Below are 19894 nucleotides of genomic sequence, written 5' to 3' on the forward strand. Positions count from 1 at the left end.
AAGGCTGTCGGAACCTAGGTGGTAGTAACTCTGTCAGTCATACAGTGAGATGCAAGGTGCCGGGCTCAGGACAGACACTCAGCTGACGTTCACTCCCTTTCCGTATTTAGCTTTGCTGTTAGCATCAGATATATTTTTTTCCTCTGCAGATTCAGCCCAGCTTCAGATATGGCAGAACAGAGGATTGGTTGTGTTGTTTAGATATCTTCTCTTTGCAGAGAAATAACGAGCTCTTGGCAAAAAACCTTAGTGCTGGTAGAAATGGATACTGCAATTTGGTAGCTGCTGACTGACACGTGTTTGCCAAACAGCTATTCAGTTTTGAGCAAGCTCACCTAAAAGCGGGGGAAATGGGAGAATCCTGTAGTTTTATCCTCTTTGCCAGGTATTTATTTGGAAACAAATATCTTTGTAAAGTCCCAGCTTAATTTTTTGTGTGAATAAAATGTTGACAAGCTTTGGCTTAAGAGTTCAAACTACCCTATGTGAAACTTAAGTGTTAGTCGACACAAAGGTGTCAGGTGCTTTCCAAAGGCTCATTGCTTTGATTTTTGATTTTTGATTTTTGGGTTTTTTGGTTTTTGGTTTTTAAGAAAATGTTGGTCTTTTGGTCACTGGGATTTTTTTTTGTTTGTTTTTTGTTTTTTGTTTTTTGTTTTTCTTGCCCTGCAGGAAGTCCTAGTAACAGGCTTCATGTCTGATTGGGTTCCATGGCAACAGAGGTTGTGACTTTATTAAAAGAGAGCCTGAGCATGCCAAGAAAGATAAAAATCAGAACATGGGAGATGTCCGAAGAGATGCATGTGTTCTGAGGGCCGTGTGCCCTGGAATGCAATTGGTCTCTCGTTCGCTGTCCTCGGTCTCCGTTAGCAATATGAGGCCCACAGCGTTGCCCCTGAGGTCACAGGGGTCACAGGGGTCAGGGCTCTCTCTTTGAAAACACAATTACATGTTTGCTTTTCATTCATTCACTGATCTTGCTTTTAATATCTTTTGATGTATTAGGAAAAAATCCAAACAGTTATGTGAAGGACCTAGGCAGGAAAGGATTCTGGTTTTTAAGGTAGGAGGAGAATATATGGCATCCCTTTTTGGAACTCATTACAGCTGTAAACTGTGCGATGGTGTGGGAGGGCCAATTAGAGGCAATTATAACCAGCTCGAGCTCTCCCTGAGTCAAAGCTTGCTTTGAGCTTTCCAAGCTGGGTCCTGGGAGGGTGGGGAGGAGCAGGGTGCTTCTCCTCCTTGTTTCTCAGTTAGAAAAGCTGATTCTGGTCTACAAGCGGAGAGTCTGTAGCAGGGCTTGCCATCCTTTCTCTCCCGACTACGACCACAAGGGGCTGGGCAGTTGCCAGGACCAGAGCTGTTTGGCTCAAAGTGCTAACAGGAGCTGAGGAAACGGTGAGGTGGCTGAATCAGCCTGCCTTCTTGTTGCTTTCTTTCTCAAGGGTAATCAGTCAGGCCTTTCCCCTCATTCTGATACTGAAAGTGAAAGAAACCGGAGGGGCTGGTCAAATCAGACAGGTCACCCTGTCTGTCATCCTCTAAGCCGGTGGCACGTTCTGACCTGCATCCGGAACTCAGACTTTGTTAGTCACGTACCCACAGCTGCCTCACGGTGAATCAGAAACTTCGCAGATACTTGGACTCTGATGATTAAACATAGCAGGCAGTATTGGTCTGTGAGCAAAGAATTAGCTCACCACGTTCTGGGCCCCCGAGCCATAGTTAATCAGACCTTGGGGAAATTATGTAACTCAGTCAGCCCTGGTTCCTTTCTTCACAATGAGCTCGACCTGAATAGATGCTTCTCAGACTTCTCTGTGTATAACATAACAGCTTGGGCTCCAGCCCAGGACACGGAACCACCTAGAAATTCTGATTCACTGTCTCGGGTGGGGCAAGGAGGGTTAGAGGCCCCAGGTGATCTCATGAGTGGTTGTTCTGGAAATACCACTTACCTGGCTCACTGATGGCAAACTAGTTGGAATCAAAACTGGAGGGAGAAGGGAAGATGTCGGGTATAGATTCCCATTGATCAGGATTAGGAAATGGCGGCCAGGCTCAAAAACAGGACCTCACTTTCCCAGCTCCCTTCTCGTCTCAAACACAGCTGTCTTCCATGCTTGCCCCCCACATCTCTAAGGAACCAGAGGTGATGAGAGGCCAGTTGGGTTTGTTCATTCTCAGTGGCTCACATCCCGGGGCAGGCTAGCTCTGAACACTTTACACATACGATCCCAGACTCTTGGTTCTCTACAGTGTTGTCCCCTCACATAGAAGTGTTCACTAAGGAGTTAATTCCAGTGGGCAGGAGGCAGTGGCAGAGACATCGGAATTACCTAGGGAGGTTGTTTGAAAAGAGGGGATCCGAGCCCTAAAGATTCCCCATCTCCCAGAGCCCTGGTTGTTGTTTTTAACACGAAGCATTTTTACAAGGAAAACCCATGTTCTTTTGAAGATTTAAAACTAAAGCTATAAGAAACCAGCCCCTATCCAGCCCTCCTGAGTACAACTAGCTTCAAGTTCAGATGCACACGTGTAGCATAAAGGAGATGACCACATGGGGTCACTTAGATAATGGACGTGCACACAACCAGAGCCCAGGGCCTTAGAGAGCAGCCGGCAGGATCGCTGGAGAACCTGAGTTTACTGGTTAAATCATTAACTGCTAAAGCAAACAGGGTTCAATGTGTGTCTCCTCTGTGCTCTCTGCTTGTGCCTAGGTTTTGCGTTCCCCGCGGAAGAAAGATGAAATGACATCCGTAAGTGAGCTTCTCAGTGTATTATCTGAACAAGCCTGAACTGTGAAGAAGGCTCATCTTTTTCCTAGCAAGCCTAATGTAAAAAGTGTACGTTCGGGGGCTGGAGAGAGGGCTCAGAGGTTAAGAGCACTTGTTGCTCTTCCAGAGGACCCGGTTCAGTTCCCAGCGCTTACATGGTGACCCATAGTCATCTGTAACTCCAGTCCCAGAGGGTCCAATGCCTTCTCCTGGCCTCCATGGGCACTACATGCAAGTGGTGCACAGGCACATAGGCAAGCAAAACTACCCATAGATGTAAAATAAAAATAAAATAAAGCTAAAAGCATTCTTAAGCGTAAACTTATTGGAAAGAATAAATCCCATAGTACCAAGTACACAGCCCAGAGTACTATGTATATTTATTTCTTCAGGTGAAAACCGGACTCTCTGCTCTGGCCTTATGTCCCCCAGACCCGGGGTATTGAGTTATATTCACTATGCAGCATACTCTCTGCCCAAAGAGGTTTATTTATTTCATGTATGTGAGTGCATTGTCACTATCTCCAGACACCAGAAGAGGGCATTGGATCCCCATTACAGGTGGTTATGAGCCACCATGTGGTTGCTGGGAACTGAACTCAGAAGCCATCTCTCCAGCCCCATCCGGCTATTCTTGGACCACTTCTCCCACTGACATGCGCACTGACCACTTCTCCGTTGACACGAGCACTATTCAACCTCTTCCCAGGCAGGATGTCACAATTCAAGTTCTCTCCAGGACGTCGTGGCTCATTATTTGCTTTTTCCTGTATTTGTTTGGATTTATAATACTATATTTTAAATCTCTGTACCTTTTTCAGGGATGTAGAAAAGTGCTGAGCTACCAGGTTACAGCTTCAGTACCCTCCCCCACCTGCTTGCCCACCCCCAACTGCCCGCATAGATAGATAAATTGCTAAAGTAAAAGTGTTTATAGGCCAAGGATAGGTGCAAATCTTTGTCCTCCCAAAGCTGGTGCCGGCTTGCTAGGAACATCTTTTACCTGCAGACTGTCCCCACCCCACCCACAGCTTGACTGCTGTCATGGCCTGTCCGTGTTCGCAGAACCTGGGGCTTCATCAAAAGAGACCCTTGACTAAAAAAGAATGAAGTGAGCTATTGGTAAGAATTAAAAAATAAATAAATATAAAACAGGTACAGTATGCCTACAGTGTTCTGAGGGAGAAGAGGATGAAGAGCCCAGCAGAGGGCTTGGGGTCACAGAGGTCATAGATCCTGAGCCTCCTTTTTTTTGTGGAACTGTGTGTGGACCACTAGTGGACAGTAGGGCTTCACAGTTTTAGCGAACAGAGACGATCAGCTTTCATCCTGATAACTTTGAGTTTAAAGAACCCCTGCGTTGAAATCTGGGTTTAATGCATTTGACCTCTGTGGTGCAACACAGTCCACTGCAGAGAAGCACTCTGGCTTACTTGCCTTACTCTGAGGACTTGGTTGAGGGAGAGCCACCTCTCTGCCATCGCCTGCCATCCCCAGGGCACTTCAAGCCCCATGTTACTAGCCCAGGGGAAGATCAGAAATCTGAGACATGGCTTCGACTGGGCATACATTACTTTCATACTATCACAAAGTTTAAAAAATTTAAGTCGACCCTCCTACGTCAGGTCTGGAGCCATCTATAGTTTAAAAGTGTTGAAGTATTAAAAAAAAAATAAGCAGATGAGCCCAACCCCCTCCAAAAAGCAGGCGTTTCTTATAGAGCATTCTATTGACTTGACATTTTGTTTGAGGTGAGGCCCATTTGGCAGCATTTATTATTTAACACTTCTTAGACCCTGCTTTAAACTGAGCTGGAGAGACCATACAATATTAGCTCCAGCGGGCACACTTCTTCCCAAACATTACAGTGCAGATACACACAGACTAGGTTTTGTTATACTGACAAAATTCTCTCTTTTTTTCCTAACCCCCATTGTCCATTTCTCCCCACCCCCAAACAGTTAAATCAATACCTCTGAAACTATCCAGCAATTTTGGGATCTTGGCATCCGTAATTTAACCTTAAGGGCAGGAAACTCCCAGTTCCCCTGGACCATCCTGGTCTGAGCTTTTCATATGACTTTGTGTCAATTCAAATATTTGAGAATCCACGCATACAAGGAAGGTCAGAAGGGATTTAAGGACAAGTGACTGACAGCAAGAAAGCCAGTGATCTGCTTGCGTGTGTTAAATTATAAAATGAAGCGCTATATAATCTCGAAAGGGCAGGAGGAAAATACGAAACATCTCCTGTCTGCTGTGATATTAGGGCCTTTTCAGAGCTTGTTAAATCTCGAGAGAAATTTCCTTAGCTGAAAGCAGAGTCTCAAAAAGGTTAATTTACTTGCCCAGGGTCACACAGTTACCAAGAGGCAGAGCTGAGGCTCGAGCAGGTCTACCAGACCCTTGAAATCCATGCCCGTACTTAAGAGTACAGGGTTCTTCGGGCTTGCTGTCCAGAGCAAACACCATGACACCTGTGCTTGAGTGCCCAGGGAACCTCTGAAGCGTCTGAAGCTGAATTCCCCAGCCCACACATCTCTTGCCTATTGTGTGGATGGCACTGTGCTAGCTTGGCCTCTCTAATGTACACTCTGTCCTCTGATGCTGCCTGAGCTACCTGGAGCTAGGATACTATCCTCTAGCTTTTACTACCTTTGGCCTCTGATTTGCTATGCTAATGCAGCCTCTGGCCTCTGATTTGCTATGCTAATGCAGCCACTGGCCTCTGATTTGCTATGCTAATGCAGGCTCTGGCCTCTGATTTACTGTGCTAATGCAGTCTTGAATCCCTTCTTTCCATCTTGATCCCTCCAGTTCCAGGTTGCCAAGGTCCTGGCAGATGAACTCAGCTTAAGTGGGGCAGTCAGGGTCTGATCCCTAGGGTGTCTCTGTTCCTTTTACCATATTTCTCAAAACTTGCATTTCTCTATGTGCTAACCCAAAGCAACTTTGGACAAACAAACTTGTCTCTCTGCTTTAGAGGAAAAAAAAAAAAAAAAAAAGCCAGCCCCTCCCACTTGGCAGCACTTCCCTGGTTCTCCCTCTGTACCAAGTCCTTTCAGTTATCAGTGACTGTCATTGTTTCTTCCTCTGTGGCCATTAGACAAGAAGAGGGCTTTGCCTCTCCAGCTGTGCCTGACACTCAAGGCACCCAGAGCATCTGTCTTGGGAAAGAATCAACAGAGGAAAGGGTCTCCTGACCCTGCATGTGGCCTGCAAACCACTTCCACTTCCCTCCCTGTTCACTGAGTGTCTGCTTTGCAGCTGGTTGTGTGTGTATGCGTGTGTGTGCATGTGTGTATGCCTGTGTGTGTGTGTATGCACAAGTGTGTTTGTGTGCATATGCGTGTATGTCGCATGTGTGTGTGTCTTGTATGTGCATGTATGTATGCATTATGTGTGAGTGTGTGTATGCATGTGTGTGTATGTATATATGCACCAGTGAATGTGTGTGCATGTGGGTATGCATGTGTGCATTTGAGTGCATGTGTGTGTGCCTTGTATGTGTATGCATGTATGCATTGTGTGTGAGTGTGAGTGTGTGTGTGTGTGTGTGTATGTCCCATCCTACTGCTTTGCATTTACCCCGCCATCCTGGATTTGTTCCGTCGAGCCCTTTTCCTTGTGGGTACTCAGGAGCACCAACCAGGCTAAATGTGAGTTGTCCTGCACTCCCAGGGTTACAGGATAGCAGGCCTCTGCCCTGGTGGGCCTCCCTGCAGAGACAGGGAGGCTCTCCCTTAGCCATCAGCACAAAGAGCCCATTTGTACAGCAGGGTGCTGAATACACCGTATTATTGCTGACAGTTGTTCTGGGCACAGTACAGGGCGTGGAGTTTCCCCCAAGACCAGCACAGGAATATCCAGAGATAGCGTGTGTCGATCTCCAAAGTCCAGCGTGAGTCACCACCAGCAGGCACAGGGAAGAGTGTCAGCCTGCCTGTGTGCACAGTTGGCTGCCTTGGGCAGACAGGTGAGAGAGCCTCGGCGGTTTTGTTGTTCAGGTTTGTCCTGTGGCGTTTGGTAAGTCTCTTTATTGCCCCTTCAGCTTCAGCCAGAGCATGGACATAGGTATTGTCAGGCCTTTTGTAATTAATAACCTGCAAGATGCTTGAAAGAAATACAAATTATTTTTGTCTTTACTAAGTTGTCTTTGTGCTTTTTTGCAAATCCCTCTCTAATTTCCCAAGTGGATTTCTAAATATTTAAATTCCAAAATTCCTAGGGAGTTGCCAAATTCCTTCACTGCTCATTCTTCCAGGAAGTGCAACCCCAGTAAGAATAGTTCAGGAGAGCAGAGCAACAGACGCCAGGCAGGGCAGAGTGCTGGGGCTCCAATTTTAAAAAGACCAGTTCTCCCCCAGACCCCCGTCGCCTGTGGGTCTAACAAGTCCTGAGCTGGCATCTAACTTCCTCCATTAACATTCCATCTTCCCACAGTGGGCATCCCTCATTCCACTTGCCCTGGAAACCCGAGCTTCTATATAACTGCCTCTGTGACACCTTAAGCCACCACAGGCAAGAAGGGTGTGGCGGATGCCACCCTGTGGGTGGGGATGGGGACAGTCTAGGGGGAGTGCTGCGTACTTTGAATCGGGGGTTCCTCTACCCATCCTGGGACTTGTGGGTGGGACATGGACATGGTGGTTTCAGCAGAGGTGAAAAATCTTGTACCTGTGCATCCTATCCTGGAGCTGATGAGGTCACGGGAAACCAGTATTCATGTGACTCTGTGTGTGTGTGTGTGTGTGTGTGTGCGTGCACATGTATTATGGAAGAATTTAAATAGTGATCTTCTTTTCATTCTTTAAATATCAATCTATCTATTTATCTATCTTTCTACCTACCTATCTGTCTATCTATCTAGTTTTTGAAGACCAGGTTTCTTTTGTAACCCAGGCTGACTTTGAACACAGAGCCTGCCTCTGCCTCCTCAGTGCGCCACCGCCACCACCGCTCAATACATTTAACTGAGGCCTTTTTTTTTTTTCTCAAGCTGGTTCTTCATCAAAGTTTTGTCTAGGATGCCTTTAAAGACAGGGTGTGTTCTTGGAAGCTGTTCTCTGGTTTTCAGAAACCACAATAACTGGTTGTGAGAGGGAGTAACCAGTTAGAAATCTCAACCCTTAAATCTTAGACCTTTAACTTTCTGTTATTTAAGAAGAAAAACCAGAGTGCCTAATTGTTCCAGCAAGCAACAAAGTATCCCATAGCCTCAGCATTGTGACCCGCAGTTAACAGAGCGTGGGGTGCACGGGGCCAGTTGGAATGAAAGAGAAAGTGCTCCCCAGATCATACTGCTTGTAAAACAGTTTCAGTCACCATCCCCACCCGCCCCTTCGTGCCAGGCTGTGCACAAAGATAGGAAGTATTCTGTCAAGCCATTGATTGGAGAACAGGCCTTTCTGGAGATCCTGTATCCATGTTGGCACCCCTTCCACCTATACAGCCCCTATCAGGGGCTTAGCCTTCACCATAGCCAGGGGCTTTCTCCTGATTGTATCCTTCACTTCCCTGGATGTGACCTAGTAAGGACAATGATGGGTCAGAAAGACAGGACCAAATGCTGGGGTGGCCTAGGGCCCTTTAAATCCAGGTCATTATTTAAATTTTAATAATATACAAAGGTTAAGTTATGCTGGAGATAATCATATTGAGTTAAGCCCATCTTAGAAAGGCTGCTACTATGCGTCTTCCTTCCTGGTAGTTCCTAGGTTATATATATATAAACTGTGTATATGTGTGTGTGTATGTATGCATGCCACAGAAGTGGAAGCCAAACCAGGAACGAAGTAGGAGGTGTGGGAGACCATGCTCAGCAAGTGATACATGCCATACATGTATGAAAATGCCTTATGTCACACAATGGTAGACACATTGAAAACAGTTTTTCCTTGTCATTTTTTTAAATGTTAAGGGGTGTGTCTGATAGCATGCCTTTAATTCCTGCACTCAGAGGCAAAAACAGGCAGATGTCTGTGGGTTCAAGACCAGCCTGGTTTACAAAGCGAGCTCTAGGCCATCAGGTCTGCATAATGAAGACCCTGTCTCCAAAACTTCTTTCAAATAAAATGGTGGGGACAGAGCATTGGGATTGGAAAAGATGCCATTTGTTCTCTTACTTCAGACACATGTAGTTTAGTACTTTATTCCATAGTTTGTACTTTTAAAAATGATCCTAAAGTATCACATAGTACACAGAAGAGATGGTGCCCTGAGGAAAGAGGAAGTGGAATGCCTGCGAGCCAATGCCAGTTATCAGACATGACCTGTGACCTCTTCCCTTTATGGGCTATCCTTTCATAGCCTTCCCAACCCTAAGATGCCAGCTCTGTCGTTAAGATTTATGTTAATCATTAGCTCAGGTTATCTCATCAGTTTTTACCACCCAAGTGTTTATACTAAGGGGAGCTGGCATCTGACCTCTGTAGAGCTTCATTCTGAATATGATCTCATTTTTGTGTGTGGGTGTGGGTGGGGCGAGTGTTGTTGGTTTGTTTACTTCTTTGGTTTTCGGAGGAAGGATTTTACGAGGTAGCTGTGATGGCTAGGGTCTCAAACTGATGATGTTCAAGTCTCAGCTTAGCAAGTACCTGGATGTGTTCCTTAACCGTCTTCAGTTCACACTTACTCAGCGAGTCCAAGTCATCCGCTCTGTGTGTGTGTGTATGTGTGTGTGTGTGTGTGTGTGTGTGTGTGTGTGTGTGTATGTGTGTGTGTGTGTGTGTGTGTGTGCGCACTCGCTTTGCCCAAGGCCTTTGGATTATCTACGGGTCGTTTCGTGGTTTTCCTGTGACTTGCTCTCTGACCGATGCTATTGTGACGTTTTTAATGTATTCTCCTACCTGGGCAGTTGGGCTTCTGAATCTCTCTAAGAAGGCCTGGGCGTGTTCAAGTGCCCGTTTTTTAATATTTTAAGAATCACTTAGATGTAAACAGTTCCAACTTATCTTCATCTGATTCTAGCATTGCTTCGTTTCAGAGGCCTAGAGCTACCAGCGTGTATTTTAACAAAGTCCTCTTCTGTTTTGGCTTCTGAGAACGTGGTCCCAACCTTCAGGACAGGGCTTTATTGTTTTTTGTTTTGTTTGTTTGTTTGTAATTATTGTTACAGAAACCATTTTTAAAAGTCCAGGTAAAACATTAAAGACTAGGACTCACAAACACAGCAGCTCAGCCCCTGAAAAGTCATATGAACTCAATGTACGCAGTCTCTCTCTCTCTTTAGCCATCCCAGGATGTGTGACACTACCATGTGTCACCATACCAGAGATGACTTGAGGAAACAGGTTCTGAGAAATCTTTCGCTAGGTGATGTTGCCATTTTGCCAACATGGTGAAGTACACTTATACAAGCCTAGGCAGTCCAGCATACTACATGGCTAGGCTTCGGGGTACAGCCTGTCACGCTCCCACACACAAACCCTCATATGGAGCACTGTGCTACACACTGTGAGCAGTTGTAACATAGCTGTGTTTGTGTGTGTGTTTCTAAACATGGAAAAGGCACAATAAAAATACCAAAACTTTATTTATTTATTTCATTGTATATTTATTTAATCTTAACGGTGCAGCATCTAGGGCACTTCCGGGACTGGAAGCTGCCCTGCAGGAGTCAGTGAGTTGCTGGTGAGGGACTGTAAAAGCCTAGGGGATCACACCCAGTCCTATCGATGTAATTTTTTAAAAATTGGACTCGCAGGCACCACAAAATTTATGTACAAAAAATATTTTTCTTCAGTAGTAAACTTATTTTGTCACTTTATTTTCTAAAATTTTTAAGTTCTTCAACTTTGTGACTTTAAAAAAAATAATAATTAAAAGAGACACTGTCTAGCTAGACCGGTAGTTCTCAGCCTTCTTAATGCTGCAACCCTTTAATACAGTTCCTCATGTTGTGCTGACCCCCAGCCATAAAATTACTTGTGTTGCCACTTCATAACTGTAATTTTGCTACTGTTATGAATCATAATGTAAATATCCGATATGCATAGGTGACCCCTGTGAAAGGGTCATTCGATCCCCCACAAATGGGTCATGACTGAACTCCTGAGCTATACAAAAATCTTTACTCTGTTTTAAATGTTGTTTTTTTTTTTAAACTCTTTAACTTTTGTTTAAAAAACAAAACCCAAAACCAAAAACCAGACACCTGAGATTCAAACGTGCACCTTAACCTGGGCCTTCTTCCTATGGTAGAGAGTGCGTATGTATCCACACTGCTGCAAATGTCTCCCTGGATCTGTCCCAATCGACAAGGTCTTCAGGAGAGGGTCAGGCACATGGGCCCATCCTATGGGGACAGTGGCACCTCCTAGACGGCGGGGGACCTGCATGGTGCTATTTTACTCTTTTGATGAACTCTTTTCGTTTTTAATGATCTGGGAGGAGAGTAAGGTCAAATAATGATGGGAAACACCGAGAGGCCATAAACCAGGAACACACTCCTCTGTTTCCAAGTGAGTGTGTGTGTTACACTTTTCTTCTATGTGTCACACGTTTCTGTGGCCCCTAATGAAATAGGTTTGTTTACACTGGTTTCGCCCAGACTCTTGAGTAATGTTTTCTGCTATGATATGAACATACTATGATGTCACCAGGTTTGGGTTTTTTTTTTTTTTCAGCTTCATTATAGTTTTACAGGACTCATGTATACAGTCAGCCCATTGGCACTGCAGACAGAAGAATCCTTGTGCTCTTTGTGTGTGTGTGTGTGCGTACATATGGCATTGTTTTGCTCCAGTGGGTGTTCCCAGTGAGGAGTCTGTATTGGGGAAAAAAATCACTCTCCACACAGTCCAAATTCAAAGCTGGGAGCATTTGGGGAAGTAGCCTTTAGCAGCAGAAGTGTTTTCCGGTGGCATTGATACCTTGAGAAAATAGTAATTCGTGAAGAGCTTAGAAGAGAAATGTAATATTAGTATACTGTATTTGGGGAGGGGGTTGTTACTTGAAGTTTTATATTTTGAGTTGGTGATTCCAGCTGAGTATCAACAAACATGGTTTTAATTCCTTGGGGATTGGATTTTAAAGCCTCTTTTCTAGTGGAGTTACCCTTCTAAAGGAAATCAACACAGAGAGAGATGATGAAATCAGCGTGTAGCCAGAGAAGCCGTACTATGGGGAAAGTTGGTTTGTCCCTATAAGCAAGCCAGCCTTGGGATGAGTCAGGGAAGGGACTTGCCTGTGGTAATGGGTGTGTCACAGGTAGTTGTCTGTTGGTCTCACTTGGGAGGGGCCTTGTTTTTCAATAGAAAGCTTAAGGACAGCAAAGAGCAATGGGAGACAAAGTGTTTCATCTCTAGACTCCCAACCCACTTCTCCATGGGCAACTACCACCCAAAATTCTTAGGATATCCTCCTAGAAAATTCCATGTGGATACAGTACTCTTGTACAGTACTCTACAGTAACCGGTTCCACCCTCTGAAGCACAGATGGACGGACACCATAGGCAGAACTCAGCATCTTGCTTTTCCCTATTAATTTGGATAGCTTCCCATGGTAGCTGGTCAGCTCCATTTCCATTTTGATGGCTACATCATTTTCTATAAGTTTTGTCTGTCTGTTTCTCCCTCCCCAACTGACCCCTCTTCCTTTCCTTCCTTCCCTTCCTTCCCTTCCTTTCCTTCCTTCCCTTCCTTCCTTCCTTTCCTTCCTTCCTTCCTTCCTTCCTTCCTTCCTTCCTTCCTTCCTTCCTTCCTTCCTTCCTTCCTTCCTTCCCTTCCTTCCCTTCCTTCCCTTCCTTCCCTTCCTTCCCTTCCTTCCCTTCTTTCCTTCGTTCCTTCTTTCCTAAATGGCTCTCTAAGGATGGTTGGTTGTCTGTGATGTTTCCAAAACCAGGAAGCACATGGTGGTGGTAGTGGCAGGGGTGGAAGGGCGGGGTAGCCTAGGAGGGGCGATGGCGGTGAAGGCAGACTATGGTGTTATGAGCAACAGTAAGGAACTGGAGAAGAGGCAAAGATTCACATGTACTTTGATCTTCATTTCTCCTTTCCAATCTCTTGGGGCTGTTCATTTTGAGAACTATATGGAAGATCAAACGGGCTAGGTAGCTGGGCTAGGCTGGGCTGGTTTGGCACACACCTGCAATCCCAGCTACTTGGGAAGCTGAAGCAGGAAGTCTACAAATTCAAGGCCACCCTAGGCTTCAGAGTGAGTTCAAGACCAGCCTGGACAAATTTATCTCAAAATAAGAAGTAAAGCTGGGTAGTGCTGGTGCATTCCTTTGGTTCCAAAACTTGGGACAGGCGGGGATCTCTGAGTCCAGCCTGGTCTATAGATCCAGAATAGAGAAAGCCTGTCTGGAAAAACCCAAATAAAATAAGTGAAAAGTAAAAGAGAAAGAGGGTTGGGGATGGATACAGGTGGAGTGCTTGCTTTCCTGCACAAGGCTCTGCATTCAATACTCTCAAGGGGAGGGGTTGGGTGGGATGCGTTCTTCCTTCTCCTCCTGGAGGCCATTATTGTGGAGAAGAGTGTGATGTGCAACTAAAACCCAAGGAATGGAAATGTATTTACCACCTGGTGGCTAAAGATTTGTGCATTCCAATTGCTTTATCTTCTAGCTCTGGTGCAGATATTCCCTATGGCCATCTGACCTTTTTGCTAACACTTCATTAACAGACTTTTCTCATGATGTCTTTGGACATGGAAGATTCCCTGACGTGAATCATTGTATTGGTGTGTTTGCAAACCTTCCTGCACTGAGTAGACCCTCAGGGAAGGCACACAGATCTGTGTGGGCCTCCTAACAAAGGTGGAGGTGGAGGTGGAGATGGACGTGATCCAGGCTCAAACACTTAGCCTGGACATGGTTCACTGGGTCAGGGTGTTTGCTCTGGGAAATAGGGAAAAAGTACAGAATGTGTACAGAGACAGGGCTGGGTCAGGGCCTGGAGGCCTTTAAAGTCCAACTTCAGGAAGTTAAACTTCAGCCTGTAGACAGTGTGTGACCATTAAAAGGAGGAGCCTAGAGACACATGAGTAAAGACCCTGGCTGTAATCCAGCTGTGCCATCTAAAAGAGTTGAGCCAGGGAAAAGAAGGGTGAGCAGATAGAAGATAAAGGCAAAAGAACGTGGTAGGTAGCTGTGGTAGTCAAGGGAGAGGTGAGATTAGCCCTAAAGACTATGCAGGACTCTCAGTTGCCTAGTGTGACATTCAGAGGTGTCAGATCTTGAGATATCTGTATCTGGATTGGGGCAAGGACAGTTGGAAAGATTTATTGAAATTGTTGATGAAAGATTTCAGATAGGGGCTGGTGAGATGGCTCAGCAGTTAAGAGCAGGGGCTGCTCTTCCAGAGGTCATGAGTTCAATTCCCAGCGACCACATGGTGGCTCACAACCGTCTATAGGGGGATCTGATGCCCTCTTCAGGCGGGTGGATGTATATGCAGCAGAGCACTCATACATTAAGTAACTAAAATTGAAAAAAAAAAAAGATATCAGATAAATGGAAAACTGCTTGTCATTTGGTTCTTGCCTAATTACATTGTTGCTTTCCCTTTGTTTGTGTATATTAAGTTAATTTCTTTGAAGGGTGTGCCCTGTATGTAAAATGAACATAGCCTAGCCTCTGGTTGCATACAACTGAACACTTGAAGTCAATCCTGTGTGTGTGTATCTTCACTGATTGTCAGCTTTCTATTTATCCAGGATGGAAAGCAGTTAAGCAAGCCATCTTCAGCAGAGACCCGAGGTGTTTACAGGCATATTTACAATGGCCCTAATAATCAAACAAGTGTGAGGTCTGGTAGCAGTGGAGGCCGTCAGGACCGTGGAAGCATAGAGATCAGAGAAACATCAGCTCCTCCATTTCAGGCTGAAATCCTAGGCTGAACAAGGTTTCGTAATGTTCCTGGTCGATGAATATCAACCAGATGGTCCTCTAACATTTTGAAATGCTGAATAAAGTAGGTGGACTGAGCTGAATTAATGAAGCATACCATATTGTAGATAGCATTACATTGTTCAAAGCCTTGGAGTCAAGTTCATCAGCTTTCCCAAGGCCAAAGAAAGGGGGAAGGGGGAGCCCTACCATTCATATAGCTTAAGGAACTGCTATGAATAAAGTCTATTAAGAAAACCCGCTTTCCCCTTTCGGCATACATTCAGTAGGCTTTCAAGTGATAATTCTGAATACAGGCAGTTATGTAATAAGCTCAAAGCAGGTACTTCCTGTGAGTTCTTAGTCTCTGGAGGTGTTAGGGCTCCAAGTAGGGTACAGAAACATAATTTGATCTACTGTCCCAATCAAAGAAAAACTGTATCGAGCACTGAAACTCCTAGGCTACCTTCTACCCATAATGCCATAGGTTGTTCATTTTCCTTGTTATGATAAAAATGCAGAGACAAGAGCAAGCCACAGGTGAGGGAACACAACTCACTGTATGAGGGTGCAGTCCATCTTGGCAGCAGGGGGGAAGCAGAGAGCAATGAATCCTGTGCCCAGCTAGCTTTCTCCTTTTTACACAGCCCAGGACTCAGCCCCACATTTAGAGTGGGTCTTCCCATGTTAATTAACCTAGTTAAGATGAACCCTTCAAAGGCATGCCCAGAGACCAGCCTGGTCCCTCCAGGTATCCCTGTGGCCTGCCTCCTGGGTGATTCCAGACTCTGCCGAGTTGACCACCGACACTAGCCATCCTGTCTCCCCTAGAATATACCTCCTCTTTATTCATCTAATCTGCGTTTTCCAGACAGAATGTTTGTCTTAGAGAAGAGCAGCCGGGAACCTGCTGCTTTCCTGCTGTTCGATGGTGTAGGGAAGGTGGGGTATGGTGTGCTGCGGGGATTTTTCTTTGCAGTTATGACCTGTTCCCCTCAGAGAATCTTCTTTAACTCCTGCCTTTTCTTTTGGTCTGAAAGCAGTGCCTTTATAATCTGTCCATGCCCCTGATGGAAAGAACCAAGACTACTGGTAATAATTAGAGTCTGTCTAGTATTGATAAAGGTCTCCAGGGGAGAAGTAGTTTGGAAAATGCCCTAAAATACCAGTGGGGCAGTTTTGAAGAAAGGTGATTGTTTATCATGTGATAGATAATACTGTCTTAGAGAGGAAGCCATCTATCCTTAGCTGTGTGTGTGAATGTGTGTGTGTGAATGTGTGTGTGTGAATGTGTGTGAATGTGTGTGTGTGTGCGTATGTGTGTGTGAATGTGCGTATGTGTGTGTGAATGTGTGTGAGTGTGTGTTTGTGTGTGTGTGAATGTGTGTGAGTGTGTGTTTGTGTGTGTGTGAATGTGTGTGTGTGTGTGAATGTGTATGTATGTGTATGTGTGTGTGAATGTGTATGTATGTGTATGTGTGTGTGAATGTGTGTTTGTGTGTGTGTGAATGTGTGTGAGTGTGTGTTTGTGTGTGTGTTTGTGTGTGTGTGAATGTGTGTGTGTGAATGTGCGTATGTGTGTGTGAATGTGTGTGTGTGTTTGTGTGTGTGTGAATGTGTGTGTGTGTGTGTGTATGTGTATGTATGTGTATGTGTGTGTGAATGTGTGTGTGTGTGTGTGTGTGTTTTAATAGTAGGTCCAGTAACTTCATCTCTGACTCTCAGACACAAACCTACGTAGCCTTGGCATGCAGTAGCATGGGTATATTTTGACTAAATCAGATACATTTGCTCATGTGCAATCTTCTGTGACTTCACAGCACATAAGCCAAATAAGAAACCCCTAAAATACAGTCTAGTCATGACTCTGGAACTTTGCGTGCTAAGTAAGAATATAGATTGCCAGAGGCCTAGCATGATAGTGCACTTACAGTCCCAGCAAATGGGAGACGGATGCAACTTCACAAGTTTGAGGCCAGCCTGGGCACATAGGTGACTGCTCTCCCTCTCCCTCTCCCTCTCCCTCTCCCTCTCCCTCTCCCTCTCCCTCTCCCTCTCCCTCTCCCTCTCCCTCTCCCTCTCCCTCTCCCTCTCCCTCATCTCTGTCTCTCCCTCTCATCTCTGTCTCTCCCTCTCCCTCTCTTTCACTCTCTCATCTCTGTCTCTGTCTCTCTCTGTCTCTGTCTCTTTCTATATATAATACATATATGTATGTATATGTACACATATATACACATATATGCATATAAGTATATATACATGTGTATATGTATATAATTTTAGAAGAAGCTGTATTTTATGTCGGTTTTTCATTTTTATTTTGACATTCTGCCTTCTCCATTTCTCAACATTTTCTGCGTTCAGTGTAAAGTGTAGCATGGTCTTTGGAGTCTTTCTGTAGGCTGTCTGTGTTCCTTAATCATTGGTCTCCTTTCAGACATAAATAAAAAACTCTTTTCAGAGTTAAACAAGAATTTGCTGTGCGTACTTCTTTGGCCAGGCTGGTGGTGCATCACAACTCAGAAGGCAGAGGCAGGATGATCTCTGTGAGTTCATGGCCAGCCTGATCTACATGGTTGAGTTCCAGGACAGCCAGGGCCATGTAGAGAGACTCTGTCTCAAAAAAACCTGAAACCAAAACGTAAGAATAAAAATACGTCACGACCTTTTTGCCTCATCTTTCATTCACACCCATAGAATGACCCTTTTAGTCAACTCAGGTTCAAATATCTCCAGTAATTTCTAATATTCTAAACGTTGCCCTTTGAGGTGTCCCTTGCATATGTATTGTTCGCATAGGTAGGTTATCCTAGCCGGCTTTATTGTCTTCCTTTGAGTTTGGAAACAAAGAAACAATTTCAAGCTTATGGCCATCCTCCTGCCTCAGCCTCCAAAGTGTTAGGATAACAGTTATGAATGGCCACAGGCATCTTGGGAACTTTTCAAGCCTCAGCTGGGTCTGGGTCAGGCGTCTCCTTCCCAGAAACCTTGGCAATCAACCATCAGCTTACTTACAGCTTTCTCTTTGTTCCATCCTCTGTAACACTTACCGCATTCCTCCCCCACACACGTAATTCTTGTGCCTCTCCACCCAAACAGTGCACACTCCCAGGGCTGAGCTTATCACGGTCGCTTTCTGACTCCAGTGCTTGTAGCGTACCGCCAGGCTAACTAAGCAGATGGGGACGGGAGGGCACTTTTCAAATAGAACATCTGACTTTGGGTGGGTCCATTCGTGAACTAAATGAGTTCTGTCAGCTACCATAGACACAATGTGCCTTGTGTCAGTAAGCGCTCGTTGTGCACTCTGTGCACTTTCAAGTTAAATCCAGCCTGAGAAGCACTGACTCTCTAAGTGACCATTCATTCTGTGCGGAAGCAAGACGTCAGCCCAGGGCGTCAATGTGGTTGTTTAGGGTTTGCTGGTTTTCAGAATTTGAAAATTAAGCATTTCTGTGTCTAAATCTGATGGCACTCAGTTACCTCCCTGATGTTAGCACCTTGCTGTAGACCTTTCCAATCCCCATTCCCTTTTGTTTACACTTTATATTCTGGTAACACACACACACACACGTTTATCAGCATCGTGGACATGCTGGAAACTAAAATGCAGTGTGCATCGACAGGCTAATTAAAGTTGCTACTGAAAGGTGATAATTTTTTGACAGTTCTTGCGTTTTTGTGCTTTAAGATTGTTTTGCTTCTTAACATATTTTTTGAGATATAATTCACAGAAATGTGCATATATATATATATATACACATACATACATATATAATACGTATTATACATACAATATATATATATATATATATATATATATATATATATATATATATATATATAAAATGTATAGTTGGATGCTTCTAACCCTGCATGGATGACTAACATCAGCAATGTCAGTGGTCTGGTGCTCCCTCACGCCCCCTTCTGGTAACTCACTCTCCCAGCTTCTGCTACTGGTTTAATTAAAACCAGTAATCACAGTCTCTAAGTCATACAGCATGAATGGTGTGTGTGTGTGTGTGTGTGTGTGTGTGTAAGGTGTGTTTTAACTATTATATGCAAGAGCTTCCTCTATAGCAGTGGTTCTTAACCTTCCCAATGCTGTGACCCCTTAATAGAGTTCCTTATGTAGTGGTAACCCCCAACCATAAAATTATGTCATTGTTACCTTCTAACTGTAATTTTGCTAGTGTCATGAATGGCGATGTAACTATTTGACATGCAGGTGTTCTTAGGCGACCCCTGTGAAAGGGTTGTGTCCCCCCCCCCCCCCCGGTTGAGAACCTCTGCTCTATGGTATTAACACTCATTTGGTCCTTGGGCTCATTCGATTAAAACTACTAGCTGCATACATTTTGTTTTGGCAACCCTGATACTCCAGAAGGACACATATTCAATTTGCTAATAATAATTCAATGTATTTTACGAGACCCTTACAATTCTACCTTCGCCACAGACTGCCGTGAGTGATTGCTGCAGAGCCTTTAGAGGCTGGGAAGTTCAGCCATCCAGGTCCCTCACACGAGGGTCCTAAGGTCTGAAGTTAACTTCAGCACAGATCGCTGGTCCACCTAGGTCAGGTGTCTTCCTTCCTGAGAGTCACCATGTTGTGTCACAATTCAGATGACATCTTGTGGACTGTATTTATCGCTTTGCTCATGGCAGTAACAGAACAACTTAAGGGAATAGAGTTTCTGTGTCGGCTCATGGGTTGAGAGGGTGTTCAGGCCATTGTGGCAAGGACACATGACAGGTGGGGCTGCTCTGCAGTGGGCAGTGTGTGAGGCAGCTGTTCCTTATGTCTTGGTAGATCAGGAAACATGGAGTGGGGGTGCAGTAGGCAGGACCAGGCTGTAACTATCAGGGGCTCCTCATTTCACCACATACACCAGGAAAGCCCCTTCTCTCCCCTTCCCCAAATAGTGCCACCATCTCAGGACCAGCCCCTGTGCCTCTGAGGTACATCCCAGCCCCAAACCATAACCATAGCCCTGATCAACAAGAACTCAATATTGGCAAGACTTAAAAATGTTGACTCTCACTCTTGGCAAGAATTTCAGTTATCTAGAGACTTCAGAATCTCACCTAGAATACTCCCCTCTTGGTGACAGTTCAATGAAGTCTATCTGACTGTGCCCAAGGAACCCTTTAATTAAAACCAGACGTTACAGAAGGAGGGGGAACAGTTTACCAAATTCTGTGTCTTTACATGTGTGTCTTGAATGTTTTGTGTTTTGAATATGGTCCTTTATAAGTCCTGATTTTTAAAAAAAA

The 19894-nt window shown here is 44.9% G+C and overlaps 1 protein-coding gene across 6 annotated transcripts in view; it reads left to right on the plus strand.

Moving 5' to 3' along the window:
• Tmcc3 (transmembrane and coiled-coil domain family 3) overlaps positions 1-19894 on the plus strand; it is a 269948-nt gene that overhangs the window by 224181 nt on the left and 25873 nt on the right. Inside the window, exon 1 of one of the 6 annotated variants that reach the window (XM_029482302.2) lies at positions 6712-6759. The exons of the other annotated variants lie outside the window; for them this stretch is intronic. The gene's annotated coding sequence lies outside the window, so the exon portion shown is untranslated. Of the gene's footprint in view, positions 1-6711; positions 6760-19894 lie in introns of those variants that run through there. 6 annotated transcript variants of the gene reach the window in all.

Source organism: Mus caroli, unplaced genomic scaffold (genome assembly GCF_978045245.1).
Source record: "Mus caroli unplaced genomic scaffold, Mus_caroli_1 scaffold_9, whole genome shotgun sequence".
Lineage (NCBI taxonomy): Eukaryota > Metazoa > Chordata > Mammalia > Rodentia > Muridae > Mus > Mus caroli.